We start from the raw sequence: 19,530 nt of genomic DNA, 5'->3' as shown, positions 1-19,530 counted from the left end.
GAATTCAAGGTAAGAGCTCATAAATGAAGGGGACACCTTCCTACAAATCCTCTCCACGAATTTGGCTGCCAAGTGCTCATTTAAACCTTTGATTTTGTCTCAAAATTGACTAAAAAACTGCATAAAGCACACATTAGACTTGTTGGCATAATGACTAACCTAATTCACTCTATTAGCATAAATATAATAAAAAACATGCAATAAACTAATGAGATTGGTGGATTAAGTCGATTTAGGAGGCTGAATGAGCCCATATAATTACTCATTTCTAGGGCTCATCATCACCCCCCTACTGAAAGTGTTGCTCATCCTCTGAGCAACCAATATATCTCTTCATCTTTGATTACTTTGACTGCCTCTCTCACATCCCAGGCTTCTGAGGTGATGTCCTCTTCTCGGTCATGAAACCCCGCTTTTCTCTCTACTTCCTCTCACTGCCTGTGCTCCTTTTTCTGTAGCAGTTTTGTTAAAGCCTCAACCTCAGCCTGCAGCTTGTCTTCTCTCTGTTGTTCATCAGATGTTTCCTTATCTGCTGGAGGCCCTTCTTGCTATTTTTGTTCTACCAAAATGGAGGGTCTATCTTTGTTATGATTTCCCTGTAGCTGTAACTGCTGTTTCATAAGCTCATTCTCCTCTTGTACTTTGTCTCTTTCAGCTTAGCCAGAGTTTCCTGTGGAACCATCTCAGCTTCCTATAGAGCTGTCTTTGAGTCCATCCTTTCAATCCTTTCTCTCCAGGTGGATGTTTTCGGGCTCCCTCGTTCATAGGTGATGGATATCTTTGGGGGAGACTCCTCCTTTTGTTTAGTTGTGGCGTCCTCAATGATAATTAGCTCTTTTGACTGTGGTTGGGGTCTGCCCACTTTTATCCATATGATCCTTCTTGCTTTAAAGTACATGGATGTTTCCCTTTTTCGCTTCCCTTTTTGTTTTGGAGATTTTCTTAGAGCAGCAAGCACAGTTGCTGCCTCCCTAGCCAATATCTCAGGTGATTTCTCCTCTTGCTACTCTTTTTCCCTGCTTCCTATAGAAATCCCTGTGCCTGTTTTACTGACTGTGTTTTTCTCCTTTTGTTTCTGTGTGGTTTCTTTGGCTATGACACTCTTCAGTGGACTTTTCCAGCCCTCTCGGCTCTACTCTGCAATTGTTTTTCCCTGGGTGTTTGTGCCGTTGTCTGCACCTTTGTTTTAGGCTTAGAAACCTGGCCCATTTCTCCTTTTCCTCTCTGTTCTTGCTGTGCCTGGATGTCTTGCAGTTTTTCACCATCAATTTTCTCACCTTTTTCAATGTGTTCTTCTTCCTCACTTTTGGATGGGGTGATATCTTCGGCCAAAACTCTGATATTGTTGTCCCTAGACATGTTTTGGAAGATATCCCATGATATGGGGACAGTGTAGGTGTGCAGGGCATCTTCTACTAATAATTTGATGAGCCCATGATGGGCCATCTGGTCTAGAATCCCTTCATTCATTTTTGTCCCACATTCAACCAGTGACTAAAGAAGAAAATAGGGAACGCTGGTTTCAAGACTATTGTGACTCAACTCTCAGCTATCTGGTTATGAAAGGAAGAGTTTTGCTTCTATAGACAGAGGACAGAGACCAAGTTTTCTTCTCAGGACACATTCAGATATGCAAATTTTAAAATTTTCATCCACAGGCTGGCTCTCACAGTTGAATATGCCTTCCCTATAAGAGAATTTTAGAAACAGGAGACGTGGAGAAGAATTTTGATGCAGAAAAACTGGGACACTCAGTGCAATACACAGGCACACATTTTACTCCCAATACACAGGCAGATTTTCAATGATTTTCTAATCTGATGCCATGTTTAATTCACCACCTTGCACAAAAAGAACATGCATAGAGGGGATTTTTCGAGCCTACCTAATTTGGAGCTCCGAATTCAATGGAAATTCTGGGTTTTCCTTTCGCAGAGCTGTTCTCTGCCTTTCCTGTAGACGCCTTCCTATAGACGGCTCTCGTTTCCTGTAGAACGAAACAATGCTCCTTGTAGAATGCCGACAAGCAGGAGGGTTTTGAAAAATGGCCGAGAAAGATTGGTTTGCTACTATGGAGGTGGTATGGAGCTTGTTGCAGCTACAAGGACGATGATAAACTGGAAACAATGGAGGTGAGAGTTCGATTGGCTGTTTATGGAGACTTCCGTTGATGGAGGGTGAGCTGGCCAAGTGCATGTTGGCCCCATGCAGACCATTTAAACAACCACCACTAATCACGTCCATCACGTTCACTAGACTGTTTGTTCTCTGCCTGTAATCACGTCCATCAATCACGCTGGAGTTTTACTACCTGTTTTCAGTTTTCTTCCTGAGATGGCTGAGCACACGTGTCGTATTCACCCACCGAGCGCTGTTTGAACTGGATGAGGGTGGCCAGTTAGCTGGCCACCAATTTTTTTAATCACAACCATCTCATTGTTCATGCAGTTCTCAAATTACATTCATGCAATAGAGGAACGAGTTTAGTCACGTACCTAGAAGTCGAATGCATTTGTTGTGAGGTGTTGTGGCCTTTCCTTCTGCTGCATGCATTTGTTTCTGTGGATGCATGCTGGTTTGGTTGCTAATACGTGGCTATTTTCCTTGTGCAGGTATCCTCTGGCCAGATCTAAGCTACAGGAATCTGTTTCCATGTTCAGATTTGCACCCTCATGCTGCTGATGTTGGATTTTTGCAGGACAGCGACTTCTTTTCTCCATAGCTCCCAAGCGCTAAATCGGATTGACCTGAAACTTTCTTAGCATGTTTCTATCATCATTATGCACCTCCCATAGCAAAATTATGGTCAATGGATGCACAGATATCGAGAAAAAACAAAAAATGGTTGAAGATTACAGGGGTCAATTTCTTGGAAACCGTGCATCAGAATCGGTTGAAAGTGCTTGGGTAGGTTACTATCACCCATATGTATCTCCCCATGAAACAGGTTTGAAATGGATGCACGGATATGGAGAAAATGCAAAAATGGCTGACGGCGATGGAGGCAGATTTCTTGGAAACCGTGCACTGGAATTGGCTAAAATTTCTCAGGAATGTTGCCATCGTCCCTATACAACTCCCCCTATAATATTTTTGTAAATGGATGTACGGTTTTCAAGTTAGGGAAAAAACAAATTTCAGCACTATGCATTTTTGCTTCCAAGCATTCTGCAGTTTTTTGCATGGTAAGAAAAAATGAGCTCGGGCTGTGATGCAGGCATGGAAATGATGGAGGAGAGGTTTGAGGATTGTAGGAGGACTTATGAACCCTTTAGGAAGCTATCATGTTTGTCAAACTCCCTTTTTGAAATCCATTTCTAGCTTCCTGTAATTTCTACAGGAACTTTCTGTAGAACACAGTTTTTAGGAAAGAAGCACAATGAGATGGAAAAAATAATGGAGAAGGGTGAAGGATGGAAACATGGATGTTTTCAGGCCTCATGGACATATTCCCAGCCTTCGGGTCCTATTCAGAGTTCAATTTTGGCTTGTTTGTAGGCTTCCTATAGAAGACACAAAACTTCTTGTAGAAGGCACATAACTTCCTTTGTCTTTTTTTTTAGCGATCCTCCTAACCTGCAATGTCCTTGCTGCAACCTGCAATTATTCAATGGAAATTAGGTTTATTTTTCTTTTTATTTTTCTAATTTTTTTTTGAAAACAACTAGGGCATCTCATGGAGGTTTTCACCCTAATTTCCTACCCTGGGCGCCTCCAAGGGAGGTTTTCACTCAGGGATCTTATTCTCTTTTTATTTTCTCTTCTTTCCAACCCATTGACCACCTCATGGAGGTTTTCAATCAATGAGCCAATCTAAGGCACCTCCGAGGAGGTTTTCACCTTAGATTTTTATTTTCTTCTTATTTTCATTTTTTTCTTTTTCTTTTTTCTTTTTTTTCTACCCTACCCTACTTGAAAAACAAAATCATTTTCAAGTATAAGAATACTTCCAATGGATCCATGTGCACATCGAGATTAGAGACAAAATGATGTGGAGGCTTGAAATGCATGCTTTGATAGCTATCCGGATTTCAGAGACCAAATGATTTGACTTTGAAGGGATCAAACATAGCTGAGGAAGAGAGTACTGCTGCAACTTAGTGACCATCTGGAACCATATCTCAATATAGCTCTGATATCCTTGGTCCTTTTGCTGATCTGGATCATTCTCCATATCTTCTTCTATCATGACCTTCACATTTTCCTCTTTTTGCTGATTTTTCTCTTCAATACATGGAAGATTTGATGGTAACCATGAGGGAATTCTCTCGATCTCGTATTTTGATGCCTTCTCTTCATCAAGTGCAGCCCATGGTTCTTTGATCTTTTCTTTTGAATCTTCTTCTGCTAGATGTGGTCCTTCAATGCTTTCAATATAGTCTCTTTTTTGCAATAATCTTCCTGAGCTACGATGAATATCATTGAGCTCAAGAGGAGTCGTTTGGACATGTTGTGCCTCATCTTTGCAATTGGGTTGAGCTATTCCAATGTACAGGTTTGGAAATGGTGGTACGGGTAGTTGAGTGGGGGTGTATATTTGAGATGGATGTGGATGGGGTTGTGGTTGGGCAGGTGATGGAGGCAAAGGAGCGGGAGGAGAGTTGTAATGGGGCCTCCACTCCTGATGAGGTGCATTCCACTGAGGTTGTGGCTGAGCATAGGGGTGAAATGGATGAGTAGCTGGTTGAGCATGATATTGAAGAGGATATGACCAAGGAGGGGGTGTGGACCAGAAAGGATGAGCAGGGGGACCCTAAGAAGGCATGGAAGTGGTTTGATAGGGGTCGTAATAGGTTTGGGATGTCCCTTGCATTCCTTGCTGGTAAGGTATGGGCCCATTTGACCTCCTTTGGTTCATATGATAGAGTGGTTCAGTGGCTCCTTTGGCCCTCTGATATGAAGCTTTAATTCTGGGAAAGGAGGGGCACTGATTCGTAGGATGGTCTCTTTCATAGACAAAACACACTTCTATGGAGTGCAATGGACATTCGTTCCTAAGATGCTTTCTAGTGCACCTGGGACAAAAGATGGCTAAATCCCTCTTGGCTTCCTCTTGCTTCCTTTGGCTCTGCAAGGTATCTAGTTGCATGGCAAGAAACTGCCTCATCTCGCTATTGAAATCTTCCATCTGATTTGCAAATTCATTTTTGGATAGGGTACTGCTCCCAACATTTCTGATTATAGCCCTTTGCTCCAGGGGAATGTTTCCTTCTTCTTCTCCCCTAGAGGTTCTTAAAATATGTCTTGATGTCCACCTAGGGGTTGTTCTTACTCACAGCCATTGAAGAAGGGAGAAGGTTGGCTGTGTGAATGTTATGAAACCAGCTCAAAAAAGATAGAAAAGAGAGATCCACGCCTTAGAATTCAGCCTCTTCGAGGGGGCAACCTCCTTTACATTACATAAATGAACAATTCTTGGATGATACAAATGACAAAACCTCCTTTCTATATATAGGAGTCTAAGGAGTCACAATATAATCCAGCCGACCTAACAATAATAATATAAAGCCACAAAAATAACAATAGAGGGATTCTATGGGGCACAGAAATAACAATATGGGGGTAATAGGGGCACAACAATATAAATAAGGGGTATAACTACAATAGTAATGGGGTAATCACTAGTATTATAGGGACCCAACATGCCCCTCTCCTTCAAAAAAGTGTTGTCCTCAACGCTTGAGTAGTTCTGGATACTTCTGCATAAAATTCTCATCCTCCCATGTGGAATCTTCAGCGGATAAGTTCTTCCACTTGATAAGATACTCTGAAATTGATCGATTTCGTAGCTGTCGAGTTCTTGTTTCTGTGACTGCTTCCGGTTCCAATATAATTTTTCCTTCCTCGTCAAGTTCTGGCAATATTGTTTGAATTGGGAGCTTGTCACCTATAACCTTCTTTAAACATGAAACATGGAAAACTGGGTGCAATCGAGAAGCTGCAGGAAGCTCCAATTTGTATGCCATAGTACCAATCTTTTGCAACACCTTGTACGGACCATAATACTTTGGTGATAATTTATTATCCTTCTTAGCTTGCTTTAGGGACATTTGCTTATATGGTTGTAGCCGTAGGAATACCCAATCACCTACATCAAAACTTCTTTCACTGCGATGTTGATCTGCCTGTTGTTTCATTCTATTTTGTGCCAACACGAGGTTATCCTTTAAGAGTTGGAGGACTTGTTGTTGATGTTCGATGTGATGTTCCACTGCCTGAACCTTAGAATTTTCTCTTAAATATGATGTGATGGATGGTGGTTGATACCCATAAAGTGCCATAAATGGGGTCATTTTTGTTGCTGTATGGAAGGAAGTGTTATACCACCATTCAGCCAGAGGCAACCATTTGACCCATTGTGTCTGTTTATCAGATACAAAGCAACGAAGATATCCTTCCAAACATTTGTTTACTATCTCAGTTTGCCCATCAGATTGAGGATGATAAGATGAGCTATGAGCTAACTGAGTACCAAGACAAGAAAATAATTCTGTCCAAAAATTTCCAGTGAAAATGGGATCTCTGTCACTTACAATAATCTTTGGGTTTCCATGTAGCTTTTGAACTGTTTCCATAAATGCAGTAGAAACTGTACTGGCTTTAAATGGATGTGATAATGCACAAAAGTGTGCATACTTGGTAAGTCTGTCAACTACCACCATGATGACACTCTTTCCCTCAGACTTGGGTAAACCTGTGATAAAATCCATTGAAACCTCCTCCCAACGTTGGCTTGGAATGGATAAAGGTTGTAATAGACCCGGTGTCTTAATTGTTTCAACTTTATTTTGTTGGCAAACCAAACATTCCGCCACAAACTTTTGAATATCTGATTTAAGGCCATCCCAAAAAAATTCCTTCTTAACCCTGTGGTAAGTTTTTAAAAATCCTGAGTGCCCTCCTAAGGGAGAAGTGTGCAATTCCATAAGAATCTTTTGTTTTAGCTGGGAATTCTTACAGAGGTATAAGCGATCTTTGTACCATAACGAATCATTTTTCCAGCTAAATGTATCAGAAGTACTGGAATCTTGTTGTAGCTTTCGAATAAGTGCCCACACTTCTTCGTCATTCTTCCATTCCTCCCTTGCTTCGTTTATCCAATCTGGTTGGATAATAGAAATGGCACACAACAATGCTTCCACATCCTCATCCTTTCTTGAGAGTGCATCTGCCACCACATTTTGCTTCCCTTTTTTGTAGATGATTTCAAAGTCATAACCCAACATCTTTGTGACCCACTTTTGTTGCTCTTCAGAGGATAATCTTTGTTCTAAAAAGTATTTAAGGCTATCATGATCCGTTTTTACCTTGAAGTGTCTTCCCATTAGGTAGGGTCGCCATTTCTTAAGTGCATGGAGTATTGCCAACATTTCCTTCTCATAAATAGCTTTGCTTAAAAACTTTCCCTTGATTGGACGACTTTCAAAAGCAATGGGTCTTTCATCTTGCATTAGAACAGCACCAATTCCATTTCCTGAAGCATCACATTCCACAATAAAGGTTTTTGTGAAGTCCGGTGTAGCTAAGACCGGTGCTTGGCACATTGCCTCTTTAAGATGTTCAAAGGCCTTTGTTGCTTCCGGAGTCCATGAAAATGAATCTTTCTTCAATAATGTTGTTAGAGGTGCTGCTATTCTCCCATAATTCTTAACAAACTTGCGATAATACCCTGTCAACCCAAGAAATCCTCGCAGATGCTTTATGGATGTGGGGATTTTCCATTCCTTAATGGCTTTAATTTTGCTAGGGTCTACCTTAACTCCTTCATGAGATACAATATGACCCAAATATTCCACCTCCTGGACTCCAAAGAAACATTTGGATCTTTTTGCATATAATTGTTTCTCCTCCAATAGTTGTAGCACCCTGTCAACATGTTCAACATGATCCTTCCAAGACTTGCTGTAGATTAGTATATCATCAAAAAATACTAACACAAATTTTCTAAGGAATGGTTTGAAAATTGAATTCATCAAACCTTGAAATGTTGAAGGTGCATTGGTAAGGCCAAAAGGCATGACCAAAAATTCATAATGACCCTCATGAGTTCTAAATGCCGTTTTCGGAATGTCTTCAATCTTCATTCTGATTTGATGATATCCCGAACGAAGATCCAACTTGGTGAAGTAAATTGATCCATGCAATTCATCCAGTAATTCATCAATGACAGGAATGGGGAACTTATCTTTAATAGTGAGCTTGTTGAGCTCCCTATAATCCGGACACATGCGCCATGATCCATCCTTCTTGTGCACCAATACTACTGGAGCTGAGAAAGAACTTTGACTCGGTTGAATTATACCAGCCTCTAGCATTTCTGCAACCATACGTTCAATTTCACTTTTTTGGACATAGGGATATCTGTACGGCCTGATGTTTGGAGGAACACTTCCTGGAATCAGATGAATAGCATGATCATGATCACGCATAGGTGGGAGACCTTTGGGAGTCTCAAATACCTTGGAATGATTGTCCAGGACTTTTTGGAGATCTGGAGAAATAGATGATTCCAATGTGGAAACATCTAGCGAACATAATTGTGCAATTACACCTCTTTGCTCCTTTTTTAGAAGCTTTGTCATGCCATTAGAGCTGATTATCTTTCCTGGTTTCCCTGCAATACCCCTTAATTCAACTTCCTTTCCTTCCACAGAAAATTTCATGAAAAGTTCTTGAAAATTAAAAGCTATTGTACCCAAGGATTGTAGCCATTGGACTCCTAGTACAACATCAGCACCTCCCATTGGAATGGAAAGCATTGGGCTAGTCAATACATATTCTCCCATGGATAGCTTGATATTATGGCACTTTCCAGAACAATTTATTGTTCCTCCATTTGCAATCATCACTTGACACTCTGGTGCTGGATATAGGAAGCAATTCAATTCTTTTGCTACCCTACAATGAATAAAATTGTGGGTGCTTCCTGAATCAATCAACACTATTACCTTTTTCTTCTTGATTTGTCCTTCTATCTTGATGGTTTGAGGAGTGGTAATTCCCGCCAATGCATTACAAGATATGGTCGGATTTATTTGTTCTTCATCTAGGCTTTGTTCCTGGAATATATCCTCTTCTTTTGACCTTTCTTGCTCCTTTTCTTCTTCCTCTTCACAATCTATGTAGAATAATTTCTTCTCAGCACACTTATGACCTTTTGTGTATTTGCTATCACAATTGTAACAAAGCCCTTTTGCTCTTTTTTCTTCCAATTGTTGTGGTGTCAACCTTGTAGGTTGTGGAAGACTATGGGCAACAACACTTCCGTCTTTATAGTTGTGAGTGGTATGCTTCCTAGTTGCCATAATTTTGCTTTCCATTTTTCTTGCTAACCTGAATGCCTTCTCTAATGAATCAGGTTCCCAAAGGCGCACATCATGTTGGATATTATCCTTTAAAGACCCTATGAACACATCAATCCTATGCTCCTCTGGAATATCTTTTACCCTTATGTTCAATTTTTGGAACTCCTCAATGTGCTCCATTATTGAACCCTTTTGTTTGAGACTTATCAATTGGCTAAAAAAAGTGTTGCTTTTTGTATCCTCATAATGTGCTATCAATTCTTCCGTAAAAATTGCCCAAGTGATAAATTGTTTACGAGAACAAAGCCATTGATACCATACAAACTGATTTGGTTCCAAATATAAAGTTGCCATACGTACCTTTTGTGTGTTTTGCACATTATTGAGATCGAAGAATTGCTCCATCTGTAATATCCATGTGGCGGGATCCTTGCCATCAAACTTCCTCATATCGATTTTTGGAACATGGTGAGTCTTCGATCCAACATTAGAGTCTATGGAATCATGATTAACATTTCTTTTGTTCTCATCATGAGTTTCCTTTACTACCTTTTCACCATTAGTGACCCTTTCTTGTAGCAACTTCTTCAATTCATCCATCTTATCATCCATGCCATCAATTTTAGCGTCCATGCCATCAATTTAGCGTCAATCTTAGCTTCCATGCCATCCATCTTAGCTTCCATGCCCTTTATCTTAGATTCCACGCCATTTATCTTAGATTCCACGCCACTTATCTTAGCTTCTGTTAGCTTTTGTGAGCGTGACATTTGTTGCACTTGTTCTTGTAATTTTGATATATCATGTAGCATTTCTTCCTCTTCTTCATGAGTCATGCTAGAGCTTTCAGGTTCCTTACTAGGTGTTTGCATTTTCTTTCCTCGGGGCATCAGTTACCGATAATAATGCTTTACTATGCCCTTTGAATTCCGTTAAACCAAGCTTACACAAAAATTAAAAAAAAAACTACACACCTTTTTTCACTTTATAGAAGCCTGATATTGAATCTGATGTATCTCTGTAATTTCGGATCATCCAGTTCTGAAATTGCTACCTGTAGTAGCCTTCTGCGTCCTCTTTCCAATGCCACAAGTCTGAGCCAAATTGGATTCTCCAAGGAAGAGTTATGTGAAATCTCCCACAGTGACTTGCTTTTAGACTGGTTCAGTAGAGCGAACTTGTACGACGTGCCACGAGTCACTGTTTCAACCTTTGAATCTGAAACACACACAAAAGAAACTACAGTCCGTCCTCTTTCTGTACCTTTTTACGAAATTTCAATCCGATCCTCAGAGAGAAAGTTATGACGATTTTCCCCAGGTCACCTGTTTTGAATGTAATTCAGGAGTCTGCAAAAAGACCAACTTCCTCAGATCATATCTCCGAAAATATCGCGCGAAAAGCTCTGAAATTCGGACCCAAGGTTCAGCGCCAATTCTTCTCAAATGGGTTTTTTTTGCGACTTCTGAAACGTCACAGAAAAAAAGTTATAGCGAAAATGCCACGATGACCTGTTTGGAGCAGCGAAACCCTAGAATCCAAAGCTCTGATACCAAATGTTATGAAACCAGCTCACAAAAAGATAGAAAAGAGAGATCAACGCCTTAGAATTCAGCCTCTTCGAGGGGGCAACCTCCTTTACATTACATAAATGAACAATTCTTGGATGATACAAATGACAAAACCTCCTTTCTATATATAGGAGTCTAAGGAGTCACAATATAATCCAGCCGACCTAACAATAATAATATAAAGCCACAAAAATAACAATAGAGGGATTCTATGGGGCACAGAAATAACAATATGGGGGTAATAGGGGCACAACAATATAAATAAGGGGTATAACTACAATAGTAATGGGGTAATCACTAGTATTATAGGGACCCAACAGTGAAGCAGTGGGGGGTGTTGTGCAAACATTTTTCTGACTTATCTCTACTCCTACAAGGCATGAAATGAAATCTTTTTCGTTGATTTTTGGTTTTTTTTTTTTTGCTTGTACCTGCAAAACTAAAATAGATTGAACTGCAACTAATTAAAATCTATCTTGTTGAAATGAAAATGCGGAATTGAAATGAAAGCGGGAAAGGACTAATCTATTTTACTGAAATGAAATTGCAGGAATGAAATGCTAAGCTATGCTTGCAGAATTGAAATTGTGGAATTGAAATGCTATTCTACGCTTGCAGAATTGAAATTGTGGAATTGAAATGCTAATCTATGAAAGCAGGAAATGTCTAATCTACTTTTGCGGAAATGAAATTGTAGAATGGAAATGAAACAATCTACTCTACGCTTGCTGAAATAAACTACTTAGTAGAAGGTTGTAGTAGAAAATAGAAGAAAAGCAGCAATCACCAATACTCTGACGCTTCCCCGGCAATGGCGCCAAAAATAATGGTGGGCCCCAGTATTGCAACAATAATGTTGCAACTCCTGGCACTCACTTCTTTAATTTTATCAACCCGGTAGTTCGTAACAAACTTGGAAGCGACGGTGCTATATGCACAAGTACTAGCTCTTGCCGCGACTGTCACTTGATCAGCTGGCACAAGTCCGCTAGGAGCTTAAGCCAACTTCTATGAGCTCTTAGAAGAATATTTTAACTGATGGATGAAAGCTAACTCAAAGGAGGCTAATCTACTTGCAGAAAGAAACTAAAAAGCTGAATGGAAATGCAAACCCTAGCAAACCCTAGTTTTACCAACTAGCCCTACTGATGCAAGAAAAAGGATGAAAGCTACTGAAAAAGATGCCATTGATTCTTTGGAAGGTTAAGTGCATGTGTCTAAGCTACTTCTGAAGTGAAATATGAAAAGAAACATCTTTTTGTATTTTTGAGTAAGTTGGCAGAATTATTATGCATGTGCTTTGACTATTTTTTCTGTGCAAAGGTTGATTGGCAAAAGGAAATGCTTGCAGGAGGTTGGGAAGGTGAGAAGAGGGCCTAAAGGGTCCCTAGCACCCTTTCAGAGAGTTTCACAGTGATCAGATCTCAAGAAACCGCTTTCGTGAGCTTCTACAGGAAGTCTGCAGGGTTTCTACAGGAGGTATTGTAACTTCCACGGGATGTTTCTACAGGAAGAGCCGAGAGAGGATTTTTGAGGATTTATGGAGGAAAAACCGGTGAATAAGTGGGTATGGAGGTGAGATAAGTGTGTGAGGAGGTCTAGGACTTGGGGATTGAGGATGAAGAGTGGTTAAGGTGATTGGGTTTGTTCGAAGATAGGAGAAGTAATGTTGCACAAGAATGTAGGGCTTAGGGCAAAGTGAGAAAATGTGGCGGATGAAAGGCAAGAATTTGAGTTAGAGGATGAAGCAGGTTGCATTGACGGGATAAGGGTAGGAGAGGAGGTATCACAGGTGCTCTACATGTTATTTTCCAAGACTAACCAACAAAGACTAAGAAAACCAAAGATCTAACTACTTTAACCTAATTTGACCTAGAAACCATAAGCATGATGAACATAAGTTTAGTGGCAGCAAATCATGTAAATCAACTGTGGAAACCAAGCAAGAATGGATCTAAGCATGTAATCACAACTGGTACTAACTTTTTCAACTAAGAATCTAACACTAGAAATTGCATGAAGAAGAAAGAAAATGTTTTTATGGCAGCAAGGACACCTTGGTCTCAGCTCATGGTCCTGAGGAGGGAGAGGTGAGATCAAGGGTTGCTTGATGGCCTTTTTCGAAGATCTTTTCTGCTACCAACCTATCAAATCAACCTGAACATGAAAAGCTATTTCAATCATCAAAAGCAACCTAAATAACAAAACAAGATTTTAACCTAAATAACAAATTTTATTCTAAGAATGCAGCAAAGACACATCAAAGTACACAAAGGAGGTACTGGGCACTTGAGTTGGGCCCAACCCCAAGAGCTACAGCCTCCTAAGGAAGATTAGAGCTGGTGCAAAGCTGGATTCATCTTTATTGAGCAAGAAATAATAGTTACATCCCAAAAACTGTCCACAAGAAAAAGCTTGAAAATGTGCTGAAATGCAGAGCTAACCTACTGCCAAAATTGATTAAAAAATGACTAAAATCGAACTATCAACTAGCTAACTGAAATGAGTCCCTAAGCCTTCTTATTTATACAAATTGAGGACCCCAATAGTCCTCCTAAACTTTAGGGACTCGGCTGCCATAACTTGCAGTTAACAACAACTTTACTAGCCCTTGCTTAGCTGCCCTTGTGGTAATCGATGTGGTGGCCCTTGAACTCAGAGCTGGTGGTAGAGAATTTGAGGTAAGAGCTAATAAATGAAGGGGACACCTTCCTACAAATCCTCTCCACGAATTTGGCTGCCAAGTGCTCATTTAAACCTTTGATTTTGTCTCAAAATTGACTAAAAATCTGCATAAAGCACACATTAGACTTGTTGGCATAATGACTAACCCAATTCACTCTATTAACATAAATATAATAAAAAACATGCAATAAACTAATGAGAGTGGTGGATTAAGTCGAATTAGGAGGCTGAATGAGTCCATATAATTACTCATTTCTGGGGCTCATCAGTTTGTGTTGGATACTATGCCAAAATAATTTATGAAGGGAGTAAAACAACACATGAGATTGGTTTTATTCTTGTGAAAATCCTCTACAATGCTCATAAGAGAAACAAGGTTGTCCATAGTTGAAGGATACCTCGTAAACTCATCTTGGCCTTTACCTCTTTTTCTAGTGGCTTTCTAGCCATAGGCTAATTTTCTTCTCCAAAATAATTTATGTCGATTTGCTAAAATTTGGCTAATAATAATGGTCCTATAATTAGCAAGAATGATCTTATCCCTAGTTTTAAAAATAGTTACATTAATACTTTGTGTACAAATTTTAGGAAATCCTTGATTCATTACTAAATTGAAGAGCTTGTGTATGTAGGGATGAGGATATGCCCTCCAATTTTAAAAATTCCAGTTTGGTATCCTTCAGTGTCCTTAACATTCCCATTTACAAGATGCTTAACCCTAAACTCTACGTCCTCCAAAGAAAACATCTCATCCTCTTTAGGAACTTTCATAATGGTGTCCATGATGTTAGGGGATTCATAAATATTTTTAAGGTTTGAATTATATTCCTTCAAGGGAATCATAATATTTTATTTAGTTTTACAAATTATAATTTTCCCTTGAAACTTCTTAGATCAAGTTTAGATAGGTGTAAAATCTACTCTTGTTTTCTATTTATATATTACCTTTTCTACCTTTTAATAATGAATTTGTATGTATTTATCCTAATGAATTTTAAGAATTAATTAGAAGCACATCTAAAGGATTTCTTAGAAATTTTACATTCATTATCATACTAACGGTTAAATGTTTATTATTCTTTTTACATGACACCTCAATATATACCTTGTTAATGGTAGTTTAATGGGTTGTTGTAAGAATGTGATAGAGGTAATTGATATTGTCCTTATAAGTTAGGAGGTTTAGATCACCATTTAAATCCTTTAAGAAGATATTATATTGACTATTTCAAAAAGTAGGTGTCTTTTATTATTAAAATTTTCTTCCATGGGGTTTTTGTGCTAGAGTTAGGGTTAAGGGTTTATGATTAAAGTCAAGTTCATGGTTATTTCAAAGGTCAAAATTTACTATTTGGTTGGATATAGGGAAATTTGATAACATACAATGCATAAAACTACTACCAAACCCATGAATATAAGTCATCCTATTAGATTTACTTCATTACACCATTGCAAATGATTAAGTATTGAGAAATGCAAAGCTTGACCAGCTTAGTACTAAACAAATTATCCATTAGGTCTTTAAAGTTTCTTTTGTATCTATTAGCTAAAATAAGGTCCTCATCTAGCCATTAAGGATTAGGGTTGAATCATTGCCTAAAAAAATTATTTGGTTAGTTCCATTTCTAACATTAAAGTTTCCTATCAAGAGGTTATTACCTTCATTTATGTGGATATCCTATTCTAGTGAACTATAAGGATACTTTTAATATTGTTTTTCCTTATAAAAAGTAGAATTAATAAGCATGAAATAACAAACTCTTATATAAATCCTTTTAGCAATGATGTCTAGGATTTCTGTCCAAATGTACTAATTGAGAGGATATATTTTATGAAGTCGAACACAAGGAAAAACATTCCTTTTTATATAATAGGATATGCCTTCAATCCCTTTGCAATATGATTTATCGCCATGTTGGACACAAGACAACATCTTCTATGTTAGGGGCCATAGACTCATCAGGCTCTTGTGTTTCAACTAGTAAAATATATTAATTTCACTTAGTATCCAATATAACATTGGACCTTTACATCATCGTAAGCCACGACAGCTCCAAAAAAGAACAAGGGAATTCCAAATTCGTGTTTATTATTATCATTCTAGTCTATAATATCTTTTTGATTTCTAATTATTGTCCATTTTCCTTCTTGTATAAGTTTACCTTTTGAATTTCATCCTTTAACTCATCTTGGTTTGTTAGAATGAGAAATTCATTCATAAATATTCCTCACACGTTTAATCTTGAAGATTTATTCAATATGCCATATTTATTATTATGACAACTTGTCTTGACACAGATGAACTTATATTTATGTTCAATCATTTTTCCCAACCTTTTTGTTTCTATGAGTTAAGTTGTTTCAATTTGTGGCTTATATTTTAGTTATTGTTTTGCTATTACTAGTGTGCTCTTATATTTCTACTCTTTTATATGAGAAATTACGAGATTCAAGACTATTTGTTACACTTATGATCCAACTCAAAGATTATCCATTTCCTCTTTGATGGATTTTGTATCTAATTTATTTTCAATCATATTTAGGGCCAAATTGTCAACTACGTTTCCTTCTAGCTCTTTAATCCTATTCCCCAAATTGATATTTTATTTGAGATATCCTTCTTGGGTTGATTGTTTATGTTTTTCCATTTTTATAATCCAACTTCCATTTTTTACAACTTAGTCTTGAACCTTAATATTCACTTTTTAATCTTATCTTTTAATAATCTAATTTGTTATCAAACATTACCTCTAACTGTATTTAAAGTTTGTTGCTCCTCTCTCCTTATTTCTAGGGTAACCGTTGGGTCCCTATAATACTAGTGTATCCCACTTTATTGTTATTGTTGTTCCCATGTAGCCCCCATATTGTTATTGTTGTACCATATAGAAGCCCACCATTGTTATTGTTATGCCCTTACATTATTATTGTTATGTAGGCTATGGTTATATTGTGACCACTTAGACTCCTCTATATAAAGAGGAGGTATTGTCATTTGTATCATACAATAATTTTTCATTTATGTAATGTAAAATAGGTTTCCCCCCCGATGAGGATAATTTTTAAGTCGTTGATCTATCATTTTGTGAGCTGGTTGCATAACATTTGGTATCAGAGCTTTGGATTCTAGGGTTTCATTTCTTCAAATAGGTCATATTGGATTTTTCACTATAATTTTCTTTCAATGAGGCTTTAGCAGCTGAAAATTTTACCATGTGGAGCCGAAACCTTGATGAACTTCGTGCAAAAAATTCGGAGCTTGGTTCACTATATTTTTGGATACAAGATTTGAGGAATTGAGGGTTTTTGTAGGCTCTAGAATTCCATCTCAAATAGGTGACCTACGGAAAATGATCATAACTTTTGTTTCAGGAATCAAATTTGAATTATGTAAAAAGTCGCTGAAAGTACACATACTTTAGTTTTTCGTGTAGCAATTTTAGGGCCGAAGGGTGAAACAATGACATGTGGCATCCCGTACAACTTCACTCCACTGAAAAGGTCCATAATCAAGTCATCGTGGGAACTTTGACATAACTATTTCTTGAAGAATCCAATCATAATCAGACTTGTGGGGTTGGAAATAAGACTTAGGGAGCTACCACAGGAAGAAATTTCATAACTTGGAGATTCGAAATTATAGAGTTACAACCGTTTCAAGCTCGAGCTCCTAAAAGCAAGAAAAACGTGTGTATTTTTTGAAACAATTGAATAACTTTTGTTTGAAAAATCAGTTTAAAGTGATTCCAAGTGTTGGAAATAATATTGAGAGGGTGGTTGGGGGGCCGGGGGGGTGGCGGGGTGAATCAATTTTTACAAATCAATAAATTTTTCATTTCCATAGTCACATTTATATACGCTACTTCAGAGAAGGGAACTCGTGTGTGCACGCAACTGTTCTTAAGGAAACCAGTGTATATCCAGTGAACTTATGATTCAATTAATTCATCATATGTTGATCTTTAATCAGTGTATCAGTACTTTATTAAACATTAAATAGTAACCATGTGCAGTAATAATAGAATAAAACATCACACTTAAGAAACACACATGAAAACTAAGATTTAAGGTGGAAACCCAATGTGGGTGAAAACCACCTGCTGCTGTCGTCTCTTTCTTCTTTTAATAATAAGAAAATATGTTTACAATCTTGTATTAGTGTAGACTCATACTAGTACGCAGGTACCCACCTACAAAAGGCTACAACCTTCTCTTGTTCTCCATCTTCTTCTGGAAGGGAGCTACAACCCCCTAATTCTTGTACTAGCCAATATATTTACTAGTACGTAGGCTCTGACCTACAGAAGGCTACAACCTTCACTCGTTCTCCAGCTGCTACTGGAAGGGAGCTCCAACCCCCTGATCAAATCACCAACCACTACTAGCAGGAAGCTTTGACTTCCTCACTGAAGGCTCCAACCCTCAGTATCCTCCAGGGACCACGTTTCATAAATTTTCAGACTGGATGCTCCTGGTACACAATAATACACATGAAGGCCTCGTTTCATCAAATTTTCATACTGGACCCATTAGTAACATTGAAGCTCACAATCAATACAACCATCAAATACATCTGCATCAACCAATCATTGAAACCCAATCAATCTCTGATATAACTGAAACCCAATCATCAATCTCTGATATAACTGAAACAATCAATCATTGAAACCTCTGAACCTCTGACACAACTGAATCAAACAATCACTAAACCTCTAACACAACTGAATCAACCATTCATTCAAACTTAATCAAATTCAACCAATCAACTGGAATAGATAGATCACTATAACCAGTACACAGATTTGAACCCAGAACACTACATCAACAACCAGAACTAACTGTAACCTCAAAAGGCATGTGTCAGAATGTATACGCTCCTTTAATGAGGCAAACTTGCGTGTATACGCTACTTCCTTTTACCCAAACTGTGTATACTTCTAAAGATACTGAATCATAAAACCTCTGAACCACAAATTGTACCAATTAGTGACATTATGAAGATCTACTGTCATATTATAGAGTTCTAAACAGATAGCAATGAGGATCACCCTTGTTTCTCAATCAATTCTTCAATGAGACATAAACTCTTTATGCATTCAGTTTTATGTACATATCTAAGAAGACTTCATTGACAGACAACAGTAAAACAACAACACTGATATGATAGATCAATCATCCTTGAACATCAAGCTTTTCTTTTGCATACGCTACTTGGAAGAGCCGAACCAGCGTGTATACGCACCTTTACCAAAGAGAACCAGCGTATAGATCTGCAAATACTTACTTATAACTTCACTGCAATTCCCAACTTCAGACATACCCAGATCATCACATATAAAGGATAAAACATGTGTTAGCAATCAGATCTAGCCCATCCATTATCAGATCACATAATGATAAGTCATTATGATCTTGATCCATCATTAGATCTCATCCATCATCAAACGCTCAGGTGCATATTTAGTCTAGATCAAGCAAAGCATCAGAAACCCATAACATGCATATTTTCCTTTGATCTAACACTTCATAAGATATTCATTACTTATTCACTTAGCCCTTTGATCTTCTCCTCCTTATATACTTAGATCCTTTGTCAATACCTCGGACCAAAACCACTTAGGACCAAATACCTAGGGTCAATACCTCGGACCAAATACGCTCTTTTTGTTTTGTGGACCAGCATGCATACGATGTTTTGACTAAGTGGACCTACATATACTACTTAAATTGCTTTACATCAACCTTTTCCTTTACCTTCTTTATTCTGATCAGTAGACCTCAGTTCCATCTTCCTATTCTTCTGTACCAGTGCCCTGTTACCTCTGAATAGACCTGTTACACTGTAATTTTCCATATTACTTCTAAAATGATTCCTTTGAACTACCCTGCATTTTGTCACATCTGTAAACACAACTGCCATGCATTTTGTCACATCTGATATCTCTCCTGTAGATTCATCTAGTTATGTA

Source organism: Pinus tabuliformis, chromosome 9, assembly GCF_031772625.1.
Source record: "Pinus tabuliformis cultivar Carrire ecotype Pingquan chromosome 9, CPIR1, whole genome shotgun sequence".
Classification (NCBI taxonomy): domain Eukaryota; kingdom Viridiplantae; phylum Streptophyta; class Pinopsida; order Pinales; family Pinaceae; genus Pinus; species Pinus tabuliformis.
This window is presented reverse-complemented; position numbering follows the sequence as displayed.